General features: G+C 64.0%; 1 pseudogene across 1 annotated transcript in view; it reads right to left on the bottom strand.

Annotated features, from left to right (window-relative positions):
• Positions 1-19376, bottom strand: part of LOC307115398 — a 36773-nt pseudogene extending 17397 nt beyond the window's left edge. Inside the window, exon 1 of the transcript in view lies at positions 19225-19376. The product of the transcript in view is annotated as an uncharacterized misc_RNA (transcript). The remainder of the gene's footprint in view (positions 1-19224) is intronic.
• Between the last annotated feature and the right edge of the window lie 1941 nt (positions 19377-21317).

Below are 21317 nucleotides of genomic sequence, written 5' to 3'. Positions count from 1 at the left end.
CTCTTCTCCTCTCTCTCCCCCTCCTCCTCTCTCTCCCCCTCCTCTTCCTCCTCCTCCTCCTCCTCTTCCTTCTCCTCCTCCTCCTCCTCCTCCTCTTCCTTCTCCTCCTCCTCCTCCTCTTCTTCTTCGTTTTATGGCTTTACATTTGCAGCAGTAAAACATTCTTGTCAGCAGGATGATTGAAACTTCACTTCAAAGGGAGTCATTCGTTTTATCTGTGTCCGGTCAGAGGCGGGGCATGAACGGGAGTCCCGGGAACACGGCTGCCGGCCTCGGCCAGGACCTGGGCGCCGTGTGGTGGGTGCAGGCCCCGCCCGCCCGGCACACCTGTGCTCCGGAGGAGCAGGCCCGTGGCAGCCGGGGCGGGATCAGGCTGTTCCCAACCACCTTGCTGCGGCAGGTTCTTGGTGCCGTACGGTTCTGGCTGCAGGAAAACGTCTCTCCTGCAGGATGCGCACAATGCTCAGCCGCTCACAGGGCGACTCGCTCTGTTTGTTTGCGCTTTAAGACCATGGAAATAAAATGTACGGCCACAACACAGCTACCGTGTGATGTCCCTAAAAGGGGCCGTGAAGAATAAACGTAATAGCAGAAAGCCTGCGGAACGCTTAACACACCCTTCTCGGAAAGGGGGCTGTCCGTCCAGATGGGAGTGTCGGGGTGAGGGGCCCGCCTGGCAGTTAGGGTTCAGGGCAGACTTCAAAAGGACGAAGCAAGGATTTCGCAGTCGCCTGGGGAGCGAGTTACTGAACATTTTAGAGCAGTGGTTCTCCACCTTCCTAACGCCACGGCCCTTTAACACCGTTCCTCACGTTGTGGTGACCCCCAGCCGTAAAAATATTTTCGTTGCTACTTCATAATTGCAATTTTGCTACTGTTAATGAATCGTCATGTAAATATCTGTGTTTTCCGATGGTCTCAGGCGACCCTGCTAGCGGTTCTCAACCTGTGGGTCGCGACGCACAGGTTGAGAACCGCTGCTGTAGAGCCTAAATTACAGCAGCAAAATGACAGTCATGAAGTAGCAACGAAAATAATTTTATGGCTGGGGGTCACCGCAACATGAGGAGCTGTATTAACCCTTTGCACTCGCTTGCTTTTTTCTCGATTCCTTTATTCTAATGCTAACCGTGTCGAGTCACACTCGACATCCGAGTGCAAAAGGTTAAAGGTCGCGGCATCAGGAAGGTGGAGAACCACTGTTTTAGAGCCTCAGTAGCCAGTGAAATGGGAACAGAAGACCCACCGAGCAGGGTTGGCTGTGAGGCACGGAGGCTCCCACCGGTCCCTGTGTTGGGGCTGCCGCCGTGGGGGGCTTACAGCCACAGAAATCGGTTTTCTCGCGGGTTTGGAGGCGTCAGCGGGGCCGGCTCCCTGCCGGGGCTCCAGGGCCTCTTCCTGGCCTCTCCCAGCTCTGGGACCAGCACGCTGCTGGGCTCCTGGCGGCTGCACCCCAGGCTCTGCCGCTCTGGTCTGGGGTCCTGTTTCTCTGTGCCCGTCCTCACTTATGTCTCTCCCGAGGACACGGCATGGGATTGAGCGCACACCCTAATCCAAGATGATCTCACTCAAGATTTATTTTCTTTTCTTTTCTTTAATCCTCACCCGAGGATAACTTCCCGTTGATTTTAGAGAGAGTGGAAGAGAGAGAGAAAGACAGAGAAACATCCATGTGAGAGAAACACATCGATGGGTTGCCCCCTGCATGAGCCCCGACCAGGGCCTGGGTTGGGGAGGAGCCTGCAACCGAGGTACATGCCCTGGACCAGAATCAAACCCGGGACCCTTTGGTCCACAGGCCGACGCTCTATCCACTGAGCCACACTGGCTAGAGCTCACTCAAAGACCCTTTTCCAAATAAGGTCACATTCAAAGGATCTGGGTGGACATATTTTTTGGGGGGGAGAGTCATTCAACCCATTATGGTAATAACATGATTATTATTGTCATTGCCAGTTGGGAGGTAAGATGGAAAAGCTGAGCCCGGCCAGAGTGGCTCAGCGGTCGAGTGGCCTATGAACCAGGAGGTCACAGTTCCATTCGCGATCAGGGTACATGCATGGGTTGTGGGCTTGATCCCCAATGTGGGGCGTGCAGGAGGCAGCTGATCCATGATTCTCTCTCATCATTGATGTTTCTCTCTCTCTCTCCCTCTCCCTTCCTCTCTGCAATCAATACAAAATATTTTTTTTTTTAAAAAAGGAAAGAAAAGTTGAGAAGCACCAGGCCCAGGGATGGGGTCCAGTAGGGAATGCCCTGGGGGACCACGTGGTCCGTGCAGACACTGGACTGTCACTCAGCCTGAGGAGGAGGGGCCTCCTGGCGCCTGCACGTGGACGGCTCGCGAGGCCACACGCTCAGTGACCAGAGGACAAACGCCGTGTGATCCCACTTAGATCCGGCACCTGCAGCCGTCGAGTCCAGGACAGAGTGGAAGGGAGGTTGCCCAGGACGGGGGTGGGGCAGGGGACAGGTGGGGGGGGCACAGGGGTTGGTCAGTGGGGACGGAGACTTAGTCTAGGGAGATGCGAAAGCTCTGGAGACGATGGGGTGATGCTTGCACAACAACGTGAATGTGTCTAACGCCACGGAACTCCAGCCCCAAAATGGTTAAAACGGCAAGTTCCAGGTCCTGTGTATTTTACCACCGATTTTTTTTTCTTAAGAAAAAAGCTAACAAGGAACCCGGGACTTCTCCGGTCTCAGAGGTGAGGCGGGCTCCCACTGGTGACCTGTTCTACTCCCCCAGCCTGGCACCCCCCGCCTTGAGGCCCCCAACTCTGTCTTCTGCTCTGAGATTCGAGCCTCTGACTTGGGCTGCTGGGGAGGGCTTGGTTCCGACGCCAGATGAATGAATGAGCAGCAGGCAGCTCCAGGCCTGGGGGGGATAGGGGGGCAGGGAGTGGGGGCGGAGGCAGGATTCTGCTGAAACCCCAGCAGGAGCGAGGTGCCCAGGTGCCGTTTCCTGCAGAGGTTAGGAGTCAGGCCCAAGCCGCAGCCGCAGTTTGTGGGGCCGCTAGAGGGAGACCTTCGCAGCCCAGCCTCACACTGAGCCGGAGCCGCCGGGCAGCGCATGGCAGTCTGGGGGCGAGAGGAAGTGTGTGTGCGTGTGTGTGTGTGTGTGTGTGTGTGTGTGTATCTGTGTGTGTGTGTGTGTGTCTGTGTCTCTGTGTGTCTCTCTCTGTGTGTGTCTGTGTCTGTGTATGTGTCTGTGTGTGTCTCTGTGTGTGTCTGTGTGTGTGTCTGTGTGTCTGTGTGTGTCTGTGTGTATGTGTGTGTCTGTGTGTGTGTCTCTGTGTGTGTCTGTGTCTGTGTCTCTGTGTGTGTGTGTCTCTGTGTGTGTCTATGTGTGTCTCTCTGTGTGTGTCTGTGTCTGTGTGTGTGTCTGTGTGTGTGTCTGTGTGTGTGTCTGTGTGTGTGTCTGTGTGTGTCTGTGTGTCTGTGTGTGTGTCTGTGTGTATGTGTGTGTCTGTGTGTGTCTCTGTGTGTGTCTGTGTGTCTGTGTGTGTCTGTGTGTGTGTCTCTGTGTGTGTGTCTGTGTGTGTGTATGTGTGTGTGTCTGTGTGTGTGTCTGTGTGTCTGTGTGTGTGTCTGTGTGTATGTGTGTGTCTGTGTGTGTCTCTGTGTGTGTCTGTGTGTCTGTGTGTGTCTGTGTGTGTGTCTGTGTGAGTGTCTCTGTGTGTGTATGTGTGTCTGTGTGAGTGTCTCTGTGTGTGTATGTGTGTGTGTCTCTGTGTCTGTGTGTGTGTCTGTATGTCTGTGTGTGTGTGTCCGTGTGTGTGTGTGTGTCTGTGTGTGTGTGTCTCCTCACCTGGGCAGTGGCTCGGTGGGCAGTGGCCCGAGCCTGCACACCGCCCTGTAGGTGGGGAAGCTCCGTGGGCTGGAGGTGGGAGACAGGAGCCGGGGTGGGAGGCTTGGGCCCTGGCAGGGCGGACGGCAAATAGAACCACAGGGCTCCATGGAGCAGGGTGCCCGTGCCATCCTAAGCATTCTGTGTGTGTGATGAGCCCTGCAGGGGTGGGGTCTGCTCAAGCAATACCCATTTCACAGATAAAGAAACTGAGGCCCAGAGAGGCTGAGGAACTTGCCAGACCTGGGAGTGGCCGCCACGGAGGGGAGCCAGCGCGTGGCCCCGCAGCGGGAGGAGGCACAGCCCGGCGGCTCAGACAGCCCTTCGGGGTCCTGCGGGCCTGGCTTTCGAGTCCAGCTCCGCCACCGGCCAGCTGAGCCTCCTCCGGCCGTCCCTCCCCCTCTGCAGCCTCACTTCCCCTCTGAGACGGGGGCCGGGCACCGCCAGAGGGGTAACTGGGCCGCAGGGTGTGAGGGAGTCAGACTTCTGGGCTTTGGTGGGGCCTTGCCCGTGGCCACGGGCCTTGGCATCTGTGGCGAGTGCATGTGGGAGCCCATGGCGTCCTCCTCCCCTCGCACAGGCCTCCCTGCTCCCACCTCACAGGATAAACACATCCTGGGCCCGAGGCAGAGCAGCCGCGCCCCTCGGCTCCTCTGCTGTAGATGGAGGTGGTTTCAATAGCGGATCCGCTCTCTGCACCCCAGTTCCCTGGGCAGGCGGGAGCTCCTAGGTCGGCACGCTGGCGCTCGGCCTGAGCGTCGCCCCGTTTAGGGAGCCCCTGTCCCAGCCCCTCAGGCGGCGCCCACCTTCACCTCGGCTCGGCAGGTCCAGCAGGGACACGGGGCCTGTCAGCTGGCATCTTTCAGCCTTCACCCCGGCGCGCGGGCTGCCAGGCTGCCCTCTGGCCAGCCTCCCCGGCCGGGTGAATGTCCTTCGGGGCAGGTGGTGTTCTGGGAACAGGCGGAGTCCCGGCCAGCAGGGAGGCCGGCTGCACACCAGCTCCGTGTCTCAGCCGTCTCCTGCCTTCACGCCCTGTCCTCCCTTCCTCCCTCCCCCTTCCTTCCTCCCTTCCTCCCTCTTCCTTCCTCCCTTCCTCCCTCCCCCTTCCTTCCTTCCTTCCTTCCTTCGTTCATTCCTTCCTTTGCCCCTTCCCTCTCTTTCATGCATCTACTCAACAATCAATTATTATTATTATTATTACTAGTGACCCGGTGCACAAAATTCGTGCACATTAAAAGGGGATTAATTAGAGGAAATATTTTAATATTGCTATTTGCCCTTTCTCTATAATAGAAGTGTCAGAGATGAAAGAAAATTAATAAAATGTATATGAAAATCTTCCTCCTGTCAGAGTCTGGGGTGTGCCGCGGGATCCAGAGTCAAGTCCCCGCCCACCTGCGGGACCCCAAAATTGCGCGAGACCCAGACCCAGCTGGCCCTACCCCCATTGGGCAAGATCCAGACCTGGCCGGCCCCACCCTTGTCAAGCCCCGCCAGGCAGGGGGTGCAGCCTCAGGTCCCCCAGTGCACGTTGGGTGGGGGGGCGCGCCTTGAGGTCCCCTGTCAAGCCCTGCCGGGCGGGGTGTGTGGTCTGAGATCCCCCGGCCCGGCACCAGGCGGGGGGCGCAGCCTCAGGTCCCCAGCTCCAGCCCAGCCCCATGCAGCCTCAGGTCCCTGCTGATTGCTCATTAAGGCTCCTTACGGGAACTCAGCCTCCGCCATCTTCGTGATGGGGTGCCGGTCAATTTGCATATCCCCTCTTTATTGGATAGGAGGATTATCGGTTGTTGTTAATCCTCACCTGAGGATACCTTTCCACTGCTTTTCAGGGAGACAGGAAGGGAGGGGGAGAGAGAAACATCCATGTGAGAGAGACATGAACTTGTTGCTTCCCAAGCCAAGGAGTGACCCCTTCGCCCAGGTGTGTGCCTTTGACAGGGACCTGGACCCGAGACCATTCGGTGCGCGGGCCCCACCAGCCAGGACCCAGTCCATTATCCAGCAGCTCTTACGTGGACACACCACGCTGCTGCTGCTCCGGGGACCGGTGACCGCCCCCTCCCCCCCCCCCCCCAGCGCGGCGTCTGTTCTTCCCCACCCCCCACCCCACAATGCACTTTCCCCACTGACCCAGCTCCAGCCTGGGTGTGAGCCGGGGCTGGTTTGAGCCGGTCTGAACATCTCAGCCCCATCCATCCACACGGGCTGAGAGAGGGGACCCTGGGCTTGCCATCAGCTGGGAGACGCGTTCCTTCTCGGTTCCGTGGACCTAGCGGCACGTGTGAGCCCTGGGGAGAGCCAGCCCAGGAGGGAGCGCCTGTCCGGACCCCGCCCGCCCGCCCGGACCCGTGCCCATTGGTGCCCCTGGGCTGACCTTGGTCCTCGCTCACTTGCCATCCAGAACCTCCCAGCAGTCTGTGCTTGCGTGCCCGGCCCCGGGACCCACCACTGGGTGAGGCAGCCCACTTGACTTCTGGAACATTCTGTCTCAGGAGGGGATGACTAATATTAGCTCCCATCTGCCGTCTTGCTTTTCTGACCTTTCTACCTTTGTCTCTCGCTCGACATGCACAGTCCTGACCCCCAGAATTCTCTGCTGCCGGGAACCCCCACTTCCAGTCCTTGCTTTTGGCCGCCACCCCCTCTGTACCTCCTGCATCCCGGGGTCTCACGCCCGCTCCAGCTGGTGCCGCGTGCCCCTCACCCGCCCCCACCCGGACCAACAGGCGTACGGGGGTGTCTCGGGGGTGGGGTCCCCAGGGAGGTCCCCGAGGGCTGGAGGCCTCCGAGGGGCCATCGAGTGACTGTTAATAGCAGAACGGGAGGCAGGTGGGGACATGAGCACAGAGGGAGGCCCCTCCCCGGGAAGCCTGGGGCGTGGGGGGCTCGGTCCAGAGACACCGCTGGGAACGGGGAACGCACGAGACGCAGCCGAACCCCCGGCCTCCGAGGGTCGCCGTGGCTGGGGCTGTGGGCACCGGTGGTGAGATGTGCGTGACCCCGGCCGCAGCCTGGCCCCTGCTGACCGGACACCGCGTCCGGCCACCCGGATGGGCCTCGTGCGGTAAATGGGAGGATATCCCACGAGTAAGTCCCGCCGTGGGTCCTGGCGGGCTCCCCGCAGCACCCCGAATGCAGGTGCTGCTGTCCGTGCGCCGATGCGTGTCCCGGCTGAGCGGGTGGTTCTAAGAGACGAGCGCTGGACCCGTTCCCCTCGCACTTTCTCCGCCTACAAAGCGGAGGCTGCTGGGCGTCTGTCTCGCTCTCAGGGTGTTTGAAATGTGCGCAGAACATCCACGCTCGGCCACGGAGGCGCGGGTCCCCGCACGGAGGCGTTTCCAGGGACGCCGGCCGGCCTCCTGCGGCGGGGCGTCTGCGGGCACGGGCCTCGCGGTGCACGGGCCTGGGCCACGGCCCACAGGGGTCGTGAGCACCCCCGGATCTGGGTATCCGTGGGAGGTCCTGGAACCCAGCTCCTGCGGATATGAGGGACAACTTCAATTTGGGGGTGGCCCTCCCCCCAGGACTGCCAGTGAAGTGTAAGGGGAAGGTGTCTGGGGGTTCCTGAGAGCTCGAGGAGAAATCTGTCCTGCTGGCCTCCCACCTCCTCCTGCCCAGCGCACGGTCACGTGAGGCGTGATGCTTGGAACGTGGCAGCTCCTCTGTGCCCACGAAGAGCCACGTCCTCAGTGCGAGGGCGACTGGGCGTCTGGGTTTGACTTCCGGGTGCAGGACGAGGAGCCCCACACCGGGGAGAGCCCTGGTGCTCACCCACCTCCGTCGCGTGGAAGGACAGAGAGGACTCGGCCCCGCCAGCAGCCCTGAGCTGCCCCCCAGCTCGGAGCGGCCTCTGGATGCTTTGTTATGTAAACCGTGAGCGTCTTCCTGGTTTCAGTCTGTTACCGGCCGCCGAGGTCCCAGGCCTGGGAGTTGCACAGTCCCCATCCTTTCCACCCTTGTTCTGTGCTGTTCCAAGCCCCCGCGCCCACCCCATGCTCCAGCCCCCCTGACACCCTGGTCCCCCAACATCCCAGCCTCCTGACGCCCCGGCCCCCCTCCCCCCCATGCCCCGGGTCCCACGGCTCCCAGCTCGGCTGCCGACACTGCGTCCATCCTATCAGGCGCCTCCTCCGCCGCAGACTCCTCACCTGTGCGAACTTTGCTCCGAATCCCCCGCGTTGCCCACGCCCTGCCCTGGCCGCAGCTAGCTGGGGGCTCGGTTTCTTCTTCTTGCCCCTTCCCGGCCCCCACATACTACAAGCCCCTGGGGGCGGACAGCCGGCTTTCCGGGTCTCCCCTCCGACCCAGCCCTGGCGCCTGGAGAGTGTCCCCCGTCCTGGCTTAACCATCTGTGCCCAGCGCCGTCGCTGGGCCGGGGAGTGAGGTCAGGCCTGGCCCGACCAGCTTCACTCCTGGTCCAGGGGCTCCCTGCACCCTCACCCCCTTCCGAGGCCCAGGGCCACCGGTGGCTGCTCCTTCTCACCCCACCTGTCCTCCCCTCCGGGGACACCCGTCCTCCCCTGGCCGCTCCCAGCAGCCCCTCTGCCTCGTCAGACGCGGTCCGTCTCTCCCCTCACGTCCCCTACATGGCCCCAGCAGGTCACTCACCCAGCAGCCCCACCCACGGCATCTCACGGACACGGTTCAGGCCAGGATTCACCCTGGGGGCACGCTGTGTGGGGAGCGGCTGGGGCTGCCTCCTGTGTGCAACTCGCTCTGTGACCCGCCCCGCTCCCACCCCCCTCTGAGCCTCCTCCATCTCCTGCTCCCGCAGGAGGGACTGGCCCCAGACTCTCTCAGGCCGCAGTGAGTTGAGGGTGGGAGTATTCTGGCCAGAACCCCAAGCAGCAGGCTGCATGAGGAGCCCCTGGCGGGGGGAGGGGGGGCAGGAAGGAGAGGGAGGGCTGGTGGCCTCATGTCCAGGCTGGGCCCCGGGGCCTCAGCCAGGTGGGCACCGAGCTGGGCAAGCCGGCCTTTCTGGGGTGACCTCTCCTCTCCTGGGGACTCGGGGCAGGAGGGGGCGCGGCTGGGCTCGCGGGCAGCGCTGCTGGGCATGGCGGGCCGGGCGCCAGTGGGATTCCAGGAAGGGAAGCTAAGATACCCCTTCCCGGCAGGGCTGGGGCGGGAGGACAGGGATTCGGTTCCGCCCGTGTCGCGGGGGCAGGGGTGGTGACCAGGAGGACCCGCAGCAGCTGGGCGCGGGGCGCTGCTGGAGGCCGGAGCCCGGGGCCGCCATCCATTGGCTGCGCCCTCGGGTGGGCGAGGGCAGGGCCGCGGGCCTTCCTGGCAGCCGGGAGCTGGCTGTCTCTCTGCCAAGCTGCCCACTGCATTCCTCGGCCTCCGATTTCCAGGCAGCCTCTGCACCGGGCCGGCTGAGCCAGTGCCGGGGCGCCAGGGTGCCCATGTTTAGGGGAACTTGAGCTTTGTTTGGGGCAGCAGTCGAGATGGGCGGGGGGGGGGGTTAGGCTGCTGGCGGGGGGGGGGGGGGCGGGGGGACAAGGATCCCCTCTCCCTGTGCAGTCAGGAGCTCCGGCGACCTGGTGACAGACCTGTCTGTGTGGTGTGTGTGTGCACGCAGCTGGAGGTGCATTGAGGTCAGGGGTCATGGGTCTGCTGTGGCCCCAGGACCCCAGCACGTGTGGGCGTGCCCCGCCTCCCCAGGCCGGGGGGACCAAGGGGCGAGTGTGCTCCACGGGACTGGGCAGGGGCCATGGGGTCTGGCTGCCACACCAGACCCTGGTCATCCCCAGGGGACAGCGGCCCGAGAGTTTGTGCAGCCCACCTGGCAGGCCCCGGGCGCTGGCACCCCCACCCCGCCCCTGCCAGCGACCGGGGGGGGGGGGGGGGTGGGCAGTGAAAAGCCGAGGTCTGGGCTTAGCAGCCCGGTTTGAAGGCAGACCCATGACCCATAGACGAGTTCAATAACAGGGACTGTAAATGTGACTTAATGTTTCCATGTGGTAAGATACACGACAGAGCGTTTGCCGGGTTAGCGTGTGACGCGCACGGCTCCGCGGCGGTAAGCGCATTCGCGTTGTTGTGCAGCCGTCACCCCCTTCTTCCCCGTCCGTGACTCTGTCCCCCTTGCACACTCACGCCCCCCCCCCGCCCGCCCCCACCACGCCACTCGTCTCTGAGCTCCACTGCTCTGGCCCCCCCCAGGAGGGGAGTCACACAGGACCTGGGTTTCGTGTCTGGCTGACTTCACTCGGCATGCCGTCCTCACGCTCATCACCCACCCTGTAGCAGGTCAGAACTCCCTCCTCTGGAAAACAAATATAGCTCTCCAAGTCTCTTTATTTCTGCTGATTTTAGAGAGAGGAAGGGGAGGGATAGAGAGAGAGAAACATCCATCGGCTTCCTCCTGCACGCCCCCCATTGGGGATCGAGCCCACAACCCGGGCATGTGCCCTGACCGGGGAAGCGAATCGTGGCCCCCTGGGTCATAGGTCGGGCGGGGGTCATGTGACTGGCTCACATGATAGACACTCCCAGGTGGGAGCAGCCCCAGGCCCACCTGGCTTCGGCGGCTCTGAGAAAGCCCGTGCCGGGCCTGCGTGTGTCTGGTCCAATGGCCGGCCCAACAGGGGCGTGCAGGTTCTGACCGGGTCGTCCGGGTGGTGCCTCGCTCCAGGGGCCGAGGGAGGTCAGGTCGTCAGTGAGTCTCCGAGACCACGGTGCTGGGCAGGCGAGGGCAGTGGCTGGCGCTGTGGGGATAGGGCCACCTGACTCGGCGCCGTGCTGCCTCCCTGCCTCCCGCACGACTGGAGCAGAGGCGAGCGTGTCCGGGGTGCGTCCATCCCTGGGGCTCTGCTCCCAGCCCTCCTCCCCCAGAGGGGGGGCAGGCCAGGTGCGTCCGGGGTGGAGGGGACTCCCCTCGTGCTGGGGAGAGGTCAGAGGTGCTTCCGTCACCGTCTTTTCCATGTCCCTGGGTTACTTACTGTTTGGGGTGCCGTTGGGATGCCTTCTGTTTGGTGCCTGGGAGGAAAGGTCACTGTAGCCATCCAACAAGGAAGGCTGAGGCCCTGGGGGGGCGGGGGGCTGCCCACAGCCCCAGTCCGGGGTTTACACCTGTGTCCCTCCCTCGGAGCAGCTTCCTCCGTCCCGTCCAGGCAGCCCTGGCCTCGTCTCCGCCCCTCGTTGGTTTAGCCGGCATTGCATGTTGAATAGGTCATGCGTCCCATGGTTCAGAGCTCAGGCGTGAAGAGGGTTGGCTGAGACATGCCACCTCTGTGGCTGGCTGCCGAATGGGACCCCGTCGTGCCCTCCACCCAGTCCCCAGAACCAGAACCGGGCCCGGTGCTGCCTTATTTGGCCACAGGGACGTTGCAGGTGTGACTACGTTCAGGGCCTGACACGGAGGTTATCCCGGGTCATCCAGGTGAGCCTAAATGGGATCACAAGGCTCCTTATCAGCGGGAGGCAGGGGTCAGGGGTCAGCGGGCTCTGCAGGTGCAGGAAGGTGTCGGGTGCCGCAATAAAGCACCACCGCCTGGGGGCAGGGCCTAAACCGCAGATCCATTTCTCACTCTGGAGGCTGGAGGTCCAGACCAGCGTCCGGCCAGTTGCGCTGCTGGCCCAAGACCTCTCGCTGGCCAGCCTCTGGCGCTGTGTCTCCTCGTGGCGGGGGCGGGGGGGGAGAGAGAGCAGGAAGGAGAGAGGGGGAGGGAGCACGCTGTCTCATAAAGGCAATAATAATAATAATAATAATAATAATAATAATAATAATATAAGGACACTAATTCCATCATGAGGGCCCCACCTCCAGGTCCCCCCAACATTGGGGGTTAGGGCTTCAACATATTGATTTGGGGTCCAAGCATTCCGTTTATGATAAAGGGGCCTTGAGCCAGGTTAGACGCAGCCTCTAACAGCTGGAAACCGAGGCAGCCGATTCCTCCCGAGCCCCCAGAGCCCCCAGAGCCCCCAGAGCAGCCGCTTCGGGCTCCTGCAGCCTCCCGACCTCCGGGACTGGAAGATAGCACCTTTGTGTCCTTTTAAGCCGCTGATTTGTTACAGGAAAGGAATACACGCATTGCCCAGCCTGCTTCCCCACCCAGAGGCAGCCCAGCTTGCAGGTGGTTTTGAGTGTACCTCCCAGGTATATGTCACGCCCAGGCAGATATGCACGCGCACACATGCACGCGCACGTGCACGCCCCATGAATCACGGCTTCCTATGCACGCCATTCTGGGCAAGCCTGTCCCCCAGGTCACAGGTGAATGGGCGGTCCCCTCCTGGGGCAAACGTGCTGCAGGCCAGGTGGTGGCCAAGCCTGGAGGAGGGGCCTGAGAGGCAGCCCCCCCCCCCAACCTCCCTTCTGGCCTCCCCGCCCAGCCCCTCACTCCCGCCCCTGCCTTTCAGGGGACAAAGCAGCCCCCCAACCGGGACCAGAGCAAGCCCCTGCACCACAGGAGTTCTTCCAGGGACTCTTTGCTGATCTCTCGGACCCATTTCAAAAGCGGGGGTGCCCTGGCCAGTGTGCTCAGTGGATGGAGCACCGGCCTGGGTTCGATTCTGGTCAAGGGCACACGCCCGGTTGTGGGCTCGATCCCCAGTAAGGGGCATGTAGGAGGCAGCTGATCCATGATTCTCTCTCATCATTGATGTTTCTCTCCCTCCCTCCCTCTTCCTTCCTCTCTGAAATCAATAAAAATATATTTAAAAACAAACAAATAAATAAGTAAAAAGCGGGCAGGGGCCTGGGGGACGGAGAGAAAGGTTCTGGTTAGGGAGGAGGGGGTGCTGCCTGCTTCAAGGCCTGGCCAGCGGGGTCTCCGCTAGGGTTTGCTGTGTGACAATAGCGCCACGACTTCTGGGGGTCACAGGCCGGCCCTGGGCACCCCGCACCCGCCATGCGCCCACCCACGGGGCTCGGGGTGGGTGGCGGCTCCCTGTGCGGCTCCGGGCAGAGAGGGGCCTGGCGGAGCCGCCCGGTGAGGCCAGCGCCGCGTGTGGGCGCAGCCGCCCCTCTCCATTAGGCGGGCGCAGCGCCGGGCGCGCATCGATTGCTGGTGGAGGCAGCGGCGGGCGGGCGGCTGTCGGGAACCGGGGCTCCGCGCGCGCTTCCTGGAAACGTGCTCCCGAGCGACGGGCGACCGGAGCGGGGCTGCCTTGTCCCACGGCCGCCCGGCACCAGGTGCCCGCGGCTGCTGACCCGCAGGGAGGGGGCTGGCGGGCAGGGGCGGGGGGGCCCCGGGGAAGCCGCGGGGCGGGAGGTCAGCAGCTGCCTGCCTTCCCGGTAGCAGCGTGGCCTCCCCAGGAAGGTGGCGGGGCGCCAGGCGGGCCGGAGCCCCACGCCCTGCCCTGCGGAGCGCACAGGTGGCCGGGGATCCGGCTCTGAGCCGGGAGCCCCCTCCCTCTGCGGGACCCCGCCCTCTCGGGCTGGGCGCCCGCAGCCACAGGTGTCTGCCTACCATGGCGGGGAGGGGGGCTGGTCAGGGGTGGCTTTCTCTCTTTAGGAGAATCTTCCAGGCCCTGTGGACTTGTCTATTTAAAAGCCACAGACACGTTGTTACTATCTCTATATAATATGAGTTGGCATTTTTAGCCCTAGCCAGTGTGGCTCAGTGGATAGAGCCTCAGCCTGCGGACTGAAAGGTCCCAGGTTCGATTCCGGTCAAGGGCATGTACCTCGGTTGTGGGCACATCCCCAGTGGGGGGTGTGCAGGAGGCGGCTGATCGATGTTTCTCCCTCATCGATGTTTCTAATTCTCCCTTCCTCTCTGTAAAAAATCAATAAAATATATTTAAAAAGAAAAAAAAAGAGTTGACATTTTTAAAGAAGAGATTTTATTTTATGTATTTATTTTATTGATTTTTTTACAGAGAGGAAGGGAGAGGGAGAGAGAGTTAGAAACATCGATGAGGGAGAAACATCCATCAGCTGCCTCCTGCACACCTCCTACTGGGGATGTGCCCGCAACCAAGGTACATGCCCTTGATCGGAATCGAACCCGGGACCCTTCAGTCCGCAGGCCGACGCTCTATCCACTGAGCCACACCAGCCAGGGTTAAAGGATGAGATTTTTAAAAAGAAGGCTGTGTTTCTTGCCCTACGCCCATGGCTTGTCTAGCTCAGGGCCCACTGAGGAGACCGGGGTTCCTCCGGGCGGGGCCCGGAGCAGGAGGAGGCACCCCATCCTCCCACTGGGGTTCCTGCCACCCTGCCTGCGGACCCGGCTCCTACTCCAGAGGCCTCAGCAGGCCTGGGGGGCTGGGGGTGCATTTGCTATTTACTGGCTCAGTGACCTGTTTCCTTTCTGTCAGATGGAGGGTGCAGTGCCTTCCTCGGGCCTGGGAGAGGGCCGGCGGCTTGTGGGCTGCCCCCCACAACTGGCTCTGTGCCAGGCGGGCTGTGGGATAGACACCCCTGAGCGACCCCAGAGGGCAGAGCCGTTAGGGGCCGACCCCCAGGGCAGGCAGGGTCCTGTGCGGGGCCTAGCGGTTCAGACAGCACGCCTGGATCCTGTGTGTGGTTAGGGTCTGGTTCCGGGAAGGGTCCCTGTTGGTAAAACCCATGTCACAAAGCTGAGTGGCTGCGGAGAGGAGGGAGGGGACCGAAGAGCCAGCCGGTCAGTCAGTCAACAAACACCAGCTGCGTGCGGGCTCGGTGCCAGGCCTGTTCCGGGCAGTGGGCGCGGGAGCTCCCTCGCGGTGGGGATCCCCGGGGCGTCCGTCCGTCCGTCCGTCAGGGCTGCAGAGGCACCTGGGGGCCGGGGCTGAGGTGTGGTCCCCCTGGGCGGAGAGTGACTCAGGCCCGCCCAGCCTCCCCAGCGCTGGGTTTGGTTTGTTTAAGAACAAATTAGTCACGGAACAGGCAGCTTTCCCGAAAATAAAATGAGAATCCCCAGGAAGCAGGGAAAATCGCAGGCATGCGGGTGAGTCAGCACGTGCTGCCCCGGGCGGGCCGCCCCTTTCAACAGGCTGCGCCTCCCCTCCTCCCTCGCCCCGTCCCGCCCCACCCCCTCCTGGCACTGACCCTCGGCCCTGGGCCTCTTCTCCACCACAAGGCTCCCTCCTCTCCTCTCCCCTGCCTCCCCTCTGCTCCTGCCCCTTCCCTCCTGCCCGGGGCCTCGGCTCCCGCCCCAGTCCTCGCGCGGGTCTCTCCCTTCCTCGTCCACGTTCACCTCCATCATCCGTCCGTGGGCATCACGGAGCACCCACCAGGGGAAGGAGACTCTGGGCGGGGCCTGCGAGGGTACCTCCAGCCCAGCCAGTGCCCCCTGCTCCCTGCTCGCTCCTCGGCCGGACAGGCAGAGCTGGGCCCACAAACAGAAGGCGAAGGGACAGTGTCTGGGACTTCACCCCACGTCCCGTCCTGCCTGCCTCCCGGTCAGAGCTCAGGGCGGGTGGGCGGAGAGGGTGTGGGGAGCGGACCAGGCAGGGCGGGAGACTGGGAGGCCTGGGGCTGTTTGGATGTGAGGGACCAGGCCTGCCGTCCACCTGCTCCCAGCCTCCCGCCTGAGCCCCCTGTGGGAGAAGGCCAGGCCTGAGCTCTGGGAAGCCTCTGGCATGTCCCTGCCACCCTCCCACCCACCCCCCACCCACCGAGGACCGCAGGGTGGGCCCTGGGGCTGCAGGAGGAAGACGCAGAGGGGAGCAGAGGGAGCCAGACACCTGGGACCAGGCCTCGGGACAGAGCGGTGGCCTCGGACCCCCTGCCAGGCACTGAGCCCCTCCCCTGGGGCAGGCCCTGAGGGGCCAGGGCCCTCGATGCAGTGTCCCCCGCCCCCACCCCCCACCCCCAGCTGGAACCCACACTGTTCCCTCCTGGAGACCCCCAGGCCTCTCCTTCGCAGGCCCCTCTCACTGCAGGGGGAGGCGCCCAGGCCGGGGTCACGGGGCTGGGCCGGGGGCTCTGGTCTCTCAGCCACTGTCCCTGTCTGGCATCTCGATGAATAATTTAGTTGTTCGGATTACTGTAAAGAGCGATTGCGCTTCCCTTCCCAAATCGTTAAGCGCTGATACCAGACGCCTTGGTTCCTTCTGAGGAAAGTCCCTCTCCCGGGGAGCCGGGCCTGCGGGCGGGGCGGCCCCCTCCCCCCAGTCATTCCCCAATACCAGACAGTCACAGCGGATTCCTTTTTCAAAGAATCTTGGCTGTCAGACAGGGGATTGGAGCGCTAGATGCCAGTTCCTGGGAGCAGGAAAGTGCACTGTCCTGAGAGGTGAGGTGAGGTGCTACTCAGGAAAGAACTGGGGAGCTCATGTGGACCCCAAGTTCCAGAGACAGGAAGGAGCAGTGCAGGAGGCGAGAGGAGGCAGCATGGCGTGTGAAACCCACTGGACGGTGCAAGAGTGCCCGTGTGTGTGTGTGTGTGTGTGTGTGTGTGTGTGTGTGCAGGCACACGTGGGAATGCTTGCAAACGCCTGAGTGTATCTCTGTGTGCATGTGGCACACACGAGTGTGCATGGTGGGCGGGTTTGCACGTGTGCACACACACATGCACATGTGTGTGCATACATGTGGACGGGTGTGTGCATGTTATAGGAGCTCCGGTGCGGGGTGGCAAGGCTGCGTGTGTGCCTGGGACCGGCTGGGGGTGTTCAGAGCAGGAGGCCTTGGAGCTGGGAGAGTTGGGTGAGGAATCGGGGTGGGGCTGGGCTCCCTGCAGCCCAGTCAGGTGACTTGCAGGCAGGCAGGGGCGGGGCTTCAGGGAGGAGGGCGGGCGGGCGGGAGGAGTGGGAAGGGCCTGGGTGGGGACCTGGGCTGGAAGAGTCCGTGGCGTGAGGCAGATCCAGGGGCTTGAGCACGGGCTCAGGAGCCAAGGAGGGCGGGGAGCCGGTGGGCGTGCCCAGAGGAGAGGGCTGGAGCCCAGGCCTGCAGCCTGGCCCTGCGAAGGAGGCAGCCCAGGCCAGGGGGGCGGAGGGGAGGAGGAGGGGGAGGAGCCAGGAGCTGGGGTGCAGGTTGGCTCCTGCAGCTGTGGAGGACAGGAAGGGGAGCAGGAGCCCCCAAGTTTGACCCGGTGGCCGCTCGGCCTCGGCACCCGCCTCCAGCCAGGTCCCTCCGGCGGAGGAGTGTGTCCCCTGCAGCCCGTGGCAGGGGCGGGCCGCATTGCCGTGACACGCCCCCACCCTGGGACACGTCCCCCCCCCAACCCCCCCTGCGAAGGAGGCAGCCCCCCCAGCCTCCAGCCCAGTGCTTCCTGCCAAGTGCTAATCTCCCCGCATTCAGAGAAGGGCAGTCACCCCGACACGTCGGCCTGGGAACCGGGGTGCTCCTGGGCGGGCCGGCCGGACAAACATGTGGCCCAGCTGTGGTCGGCCTGCCCATCACGGGCCTCTCGGGGGGCTCCTGGGTTGGGGGCTGGGATGTGGGGGCCGGCTCCTCACACTCGCAGACAGCGTGGCCGGGCTTTGGGGTTCCCCTCACCTGGGCAGCGTTCATGAGAAGCCCCCCCTCCCTGCAGGGAGCAAGGAGGGGAGAGAGCAGGGCCGCCCTCCAGGAGCCGAGGCTGTCCCTGGGGGGGGGGCATGGGGCCCGGCGGGGTCCGGGGAGGCCAGTTTGCGGACAGTCATGGCGCAGACCCCACAGTGGACGCTATCACTTGGGAGGCAACGAGATGAGAATGTGACTCCCGGAGGCCTGAGGCAGGAGGCTGCTGCTCCCCGGAGCGGGGAGCGTGCAGGTGTGGGGCTGGGGAGCCGGGCAGAGGGTGTCCCAGGCACCACATCTGGCTCCTTAGCCCACAGCGCTCCTCTCCTCCCTCCTTCCTGTAACTGCGGCTCCAAACGTGCAGGGTTCCAGGCAAAGGGAGTGAGCATGTGGCCATCCTGCCTGGCCCAAGCGGGGTGTGTGTGGGGGGGTGTGCTCCCTGCCCAAAGAGCCTTCTAGTGCCAGCCATGCCTGGAGCCACCTGCACCCGCCGCCAGGAAGGTGGGGGACGCTGTTCCTGGGCCAGGCAGGAGCGAGGCTGAACACCTGGGTGGGAAGGAGGGAGGGTGAGAGGGAGGGAGGGAGGGAGGGAGGGAGGGAGGAGAGAAACAAGGAAGGACGGGACTAAGGAGGGAGAGAAGGAGTGGGAGAGGGCGAGAGAGGGGCCGGGGGGGAAATGAAGGGGGATGGCAGGAGAGATCAGGGGAGGGATGGGGGCCTGGGTCACTTCCCAGCTGTGCGGGCCCTGGGGGTCGCGGGCTGAGAGGCCCCGAGGTGCGTGCGCTGTTTGTTTGCTCCGTGCGCTGTTTGTTTGCTCCTCGGGGTTTACTGCCCACCCTCCCGGGCAGATTCCCCTCGGGCTCCGGCTGGTCCGGCTGGGCCTGGCTGCAGTTGCCCTGGCAACACCCCTTTGTGAGGCACCAGCATCCGAAAATGTCCAACGGTTTTTAGCGGGTCAGACCCGGCTCCCTCCCTCCTTCCCCTTCTCCTTCCTCAGCTCAGCTGCCTCTGCCCAAGTCGCAAACTTCCTCGTCTCCATGGGGACGGAGGAGGGCTGTCCGTCTTTTTCCGTCCCAAACATCTGTCTCTATAAACAGTGAGCGGCACCTCCTCCCGGGCGGGCGGGCCTGGGCCTGGGCTGGGGAGGAAGAGCGTTGTTTATCCGGAGGGTCAGTTTCCCCAGCGGGGCGGCTGCAGCCGTGGACTCTGCGAGCCGAGCCCCGGGCTGGCGGCCAGTGCCTGTGGGGGGGCGGCGGCTCTGCTGTGCTGGCTGCTGCGCTGCCTTAGACAGGTTACTGCACCTCTCTGAGCCTCTCCTTCCTCCTGGGCATAGTGGGGGTGCTAACAGTGCCGCCCTCACAGCTAGCCGAGGGGTGACGAGCGGCAGGTCACGTGTAGTCGGAGGTGCTCTCTCCGGGAGGCTTTTGTATCTCATGCTCCTGACCTGTTACCCTAAGTTACTGGGGATCAGCCCCTCCCGAGACCCACGCACAGACCTGGCCATGGTGAGGCGGGGACTGGGGAGCAGGAGCAGGGATCCCACCCCAGACGGCTTCCAATCCGCCGGGACCCCTCTCCGCACCCCAGGGCCCGGTGTGCGGGGACCCCTCTCCGCTCCCCGGGGAGAGAGAGCGGGGACTGGACCGCGTGCCGTGGGGTGAGGAGGCAGGGTCCGGGCCGCGGTGACTCAGGCCCGCTCTCCCCGGCGGCTGGAAAGGAGCGCCAGGCCGCCTCCGGGAGCCCGTCCGGGGCCACGTGGGGCAGCACCTGCGTCACTCCCCTCCCGTGGGCCTCGCCAGCCTAACCCAACTCTGTCTGAGTGCGGCGCCCCCGCCCCGTCCCTGTCTCCCTGCGATGGAAGGAGAGGCCTCAGAAATGCACGCGGATGGCCGAGGGCGGCTGGGGCTTCGGAGCAGGGCGGGCTGGGCTTGAGTCCCAGGGTGTTAACGGCCTGCCGCCGGCCTCGGGGAGTTGGCCTGAGGCTTGGTGATCTCACCTGTGGAATGGTAGCAGCACAGTTCCTGTTGGGCGGCTCCGGCCAGGACACTCCCGCGGGGACACCAGCTGGCTCAGGGGGGCAGCAGGCTGTGCCCCCAGGCCCTGCAGACCCGACACCGGGCCTGGGGTCTCAGGCAGCTCGAGCTCCATACCGCGGCCGTGGCCTCAGGGGCAGCGGGAGCAGGCAGGCTGGCCCGGGGGTGTTCGGGTTGGGCGAGGGATCCGTGCCCTTGACCGGAATCGAACCTGGGACCCTTCAGTCCACAGGCCGACGCTCTATCCACTGAGCTAACTGACTAGGGCTCGTCATTGATGTTTCTATCTCTCTCTCCCTCTCCCTTCCTCTCTGAGATCAATAAAAATATGTTTAAAAAAAAAAAAAGGATTTCAAGGTGACTGCAGCGCTCGGCTCTCTCCCGAGCGTGGGCCCGGAGTGCGATGGGCTGACGGCTGTCTCCCGGGCCCTCCCCTCTCCCAAGCGGACGAACACGAGGGGTGAGGACAGAGCGGGAGGAGGGTTCCCGAGTACGGCAGTCAAAGGGAACCTCCCAGATGTCACGGGTGCTGAGTGGTCCCCCTGCACGCAGGCCAGGCGGGAGGGGAGCGCACAGGTGGAGCCCCAGGCCCGGCCCACGCACAGGCCAGGAGCGGGGAGACGGTGCGACGAAACTGCCGGATGCCGGCCTCCTGTGCCCGCTGCGCTGCCGGGGAGAAGGCCTGGCTTGCAGGGCGCACACTGAGGGTCTGGGCGGAAGGCAGCGGCCCAGGAGAAAGAGAAAAAGGGAACCGACGTGGGAAAATGGTACCACTCGGGGCGTCTGGGTGAAGGGCGTACGGGAATTCTTTGCAGCATTTTTGCAACTTTCTGTAAGCCGGAAATTATTGCAGAATAAAAAGTTGGGGTTTTGTGTTTTGTTTTGTTTCGAAGGTGATGATACGGTCATTACTGCGGGAGGGAAATACCAGCCAGTCCTGCTGAGGGGGGCTGGGTGCTGGGGGGGGCTCAGGTCCTGCTGAGGGGGGCTGGGTGCTTCATCGAAGGCTCGGTCCCGCTGATGCCCCCTGGCCGAGGAGGGGGCGCCGAGGTCCGCAGTGCCAGTGCCCCCACCCTGCCACCAGCGGGCTCCAGCGCGGGCCTTGTGGCCAGTCTTTCCCGTTGGGGGCAGTGACTCAGCCCGGGTCCATGTGGCAGGAAGTGGGCACGGTGACTCACGGTGGCTCTGCGCTCTCCTCCTGGAGCTGGGATAGTGGCTGAGGCCCAGCCAGAGGTGGCCCCAAAGAGGGGGCTCTGCACCCACAGTGATAAGCCAGGGAGTGCTGCTCTAGGGACCGGGCCTGGGGCACAGCTGGGAGGGGCTGGGGCACAGCTGGGAGGGCCTGGGGCACAGCTGGGAGGGGCTGGGGCACAGCTGGGAGGGGCTGGGGCACAGCTGGGAGGGCCTGGGCACAGCTGGGAGGGCCTGGGGCACAGCTGGGAGGGGCTGGGGCACAGCTGGGAGGGCCTGGGGCACAGCTGGGAGGGGCTGGGGCACAGCTGGGAGGGCCTGGGGCACAGCTGGGAGGGGCTGGGGCACAGCTGGGAGGGCCTGGGGCACAGCTGGGAGGGGCTGGGGCACAGCTGGGAGGGCCTGGGGCACAGCTGGGAGGGCCTGGGCACAGCTGGGAGGGCCTGGGGCACAGCGGGGAGGGCCTGGGGCACGGCTGGGAGGGCCTGGGGCACAGCTGGGAGGGCCTGGGCACAGCTGGGAGGGGCTGGGCACAGCTGGGAGGGGCTGGGGCACAGCTGGGAGGGCCTGGGGCACAGCGGGGAGGGCCTGGGGCACAGCTGGGAGGGCCTGGGGCACAGCTGGGAGGGCCTGGGGCACAGCTGGGAGGGCCTGGGGCACAGCGGGGAGGGCCTGGGGCACAGCTGGGAGGGCCTGGGGCACAGCTGGGAGGGGCTGGGGCACAGCTGGGAGGGCCTGGGGCACAGCGGGGAGGGCCTGGGGCACAGCTGGGAGGGCCTGGGCACAGCTGGGAGGGGCTGGGGCACAGCTGGGAGGGCCTGGGCACAGCTGGGAGGGCCTGGGGCACAGCGGGGAGGGCCTGGGG

Source organism: Cnephaeus nilssonii, assembly GCF_951640355.1.
Source record: "Cnephaeus nilssonii genome assembly, chromosome: 19".
NCBI lineage: Eukaryota > Metazoa > Chordata > Mammalia > Chiroptera > Vespertilionidae > Cnephaeus > Cnephaeus nilssonii.
The sequence above is the reverse complement of the archived record's forward strand: the minus strand, read 5'-3'. Positions and strand labels throughout refer to the sequence as shown.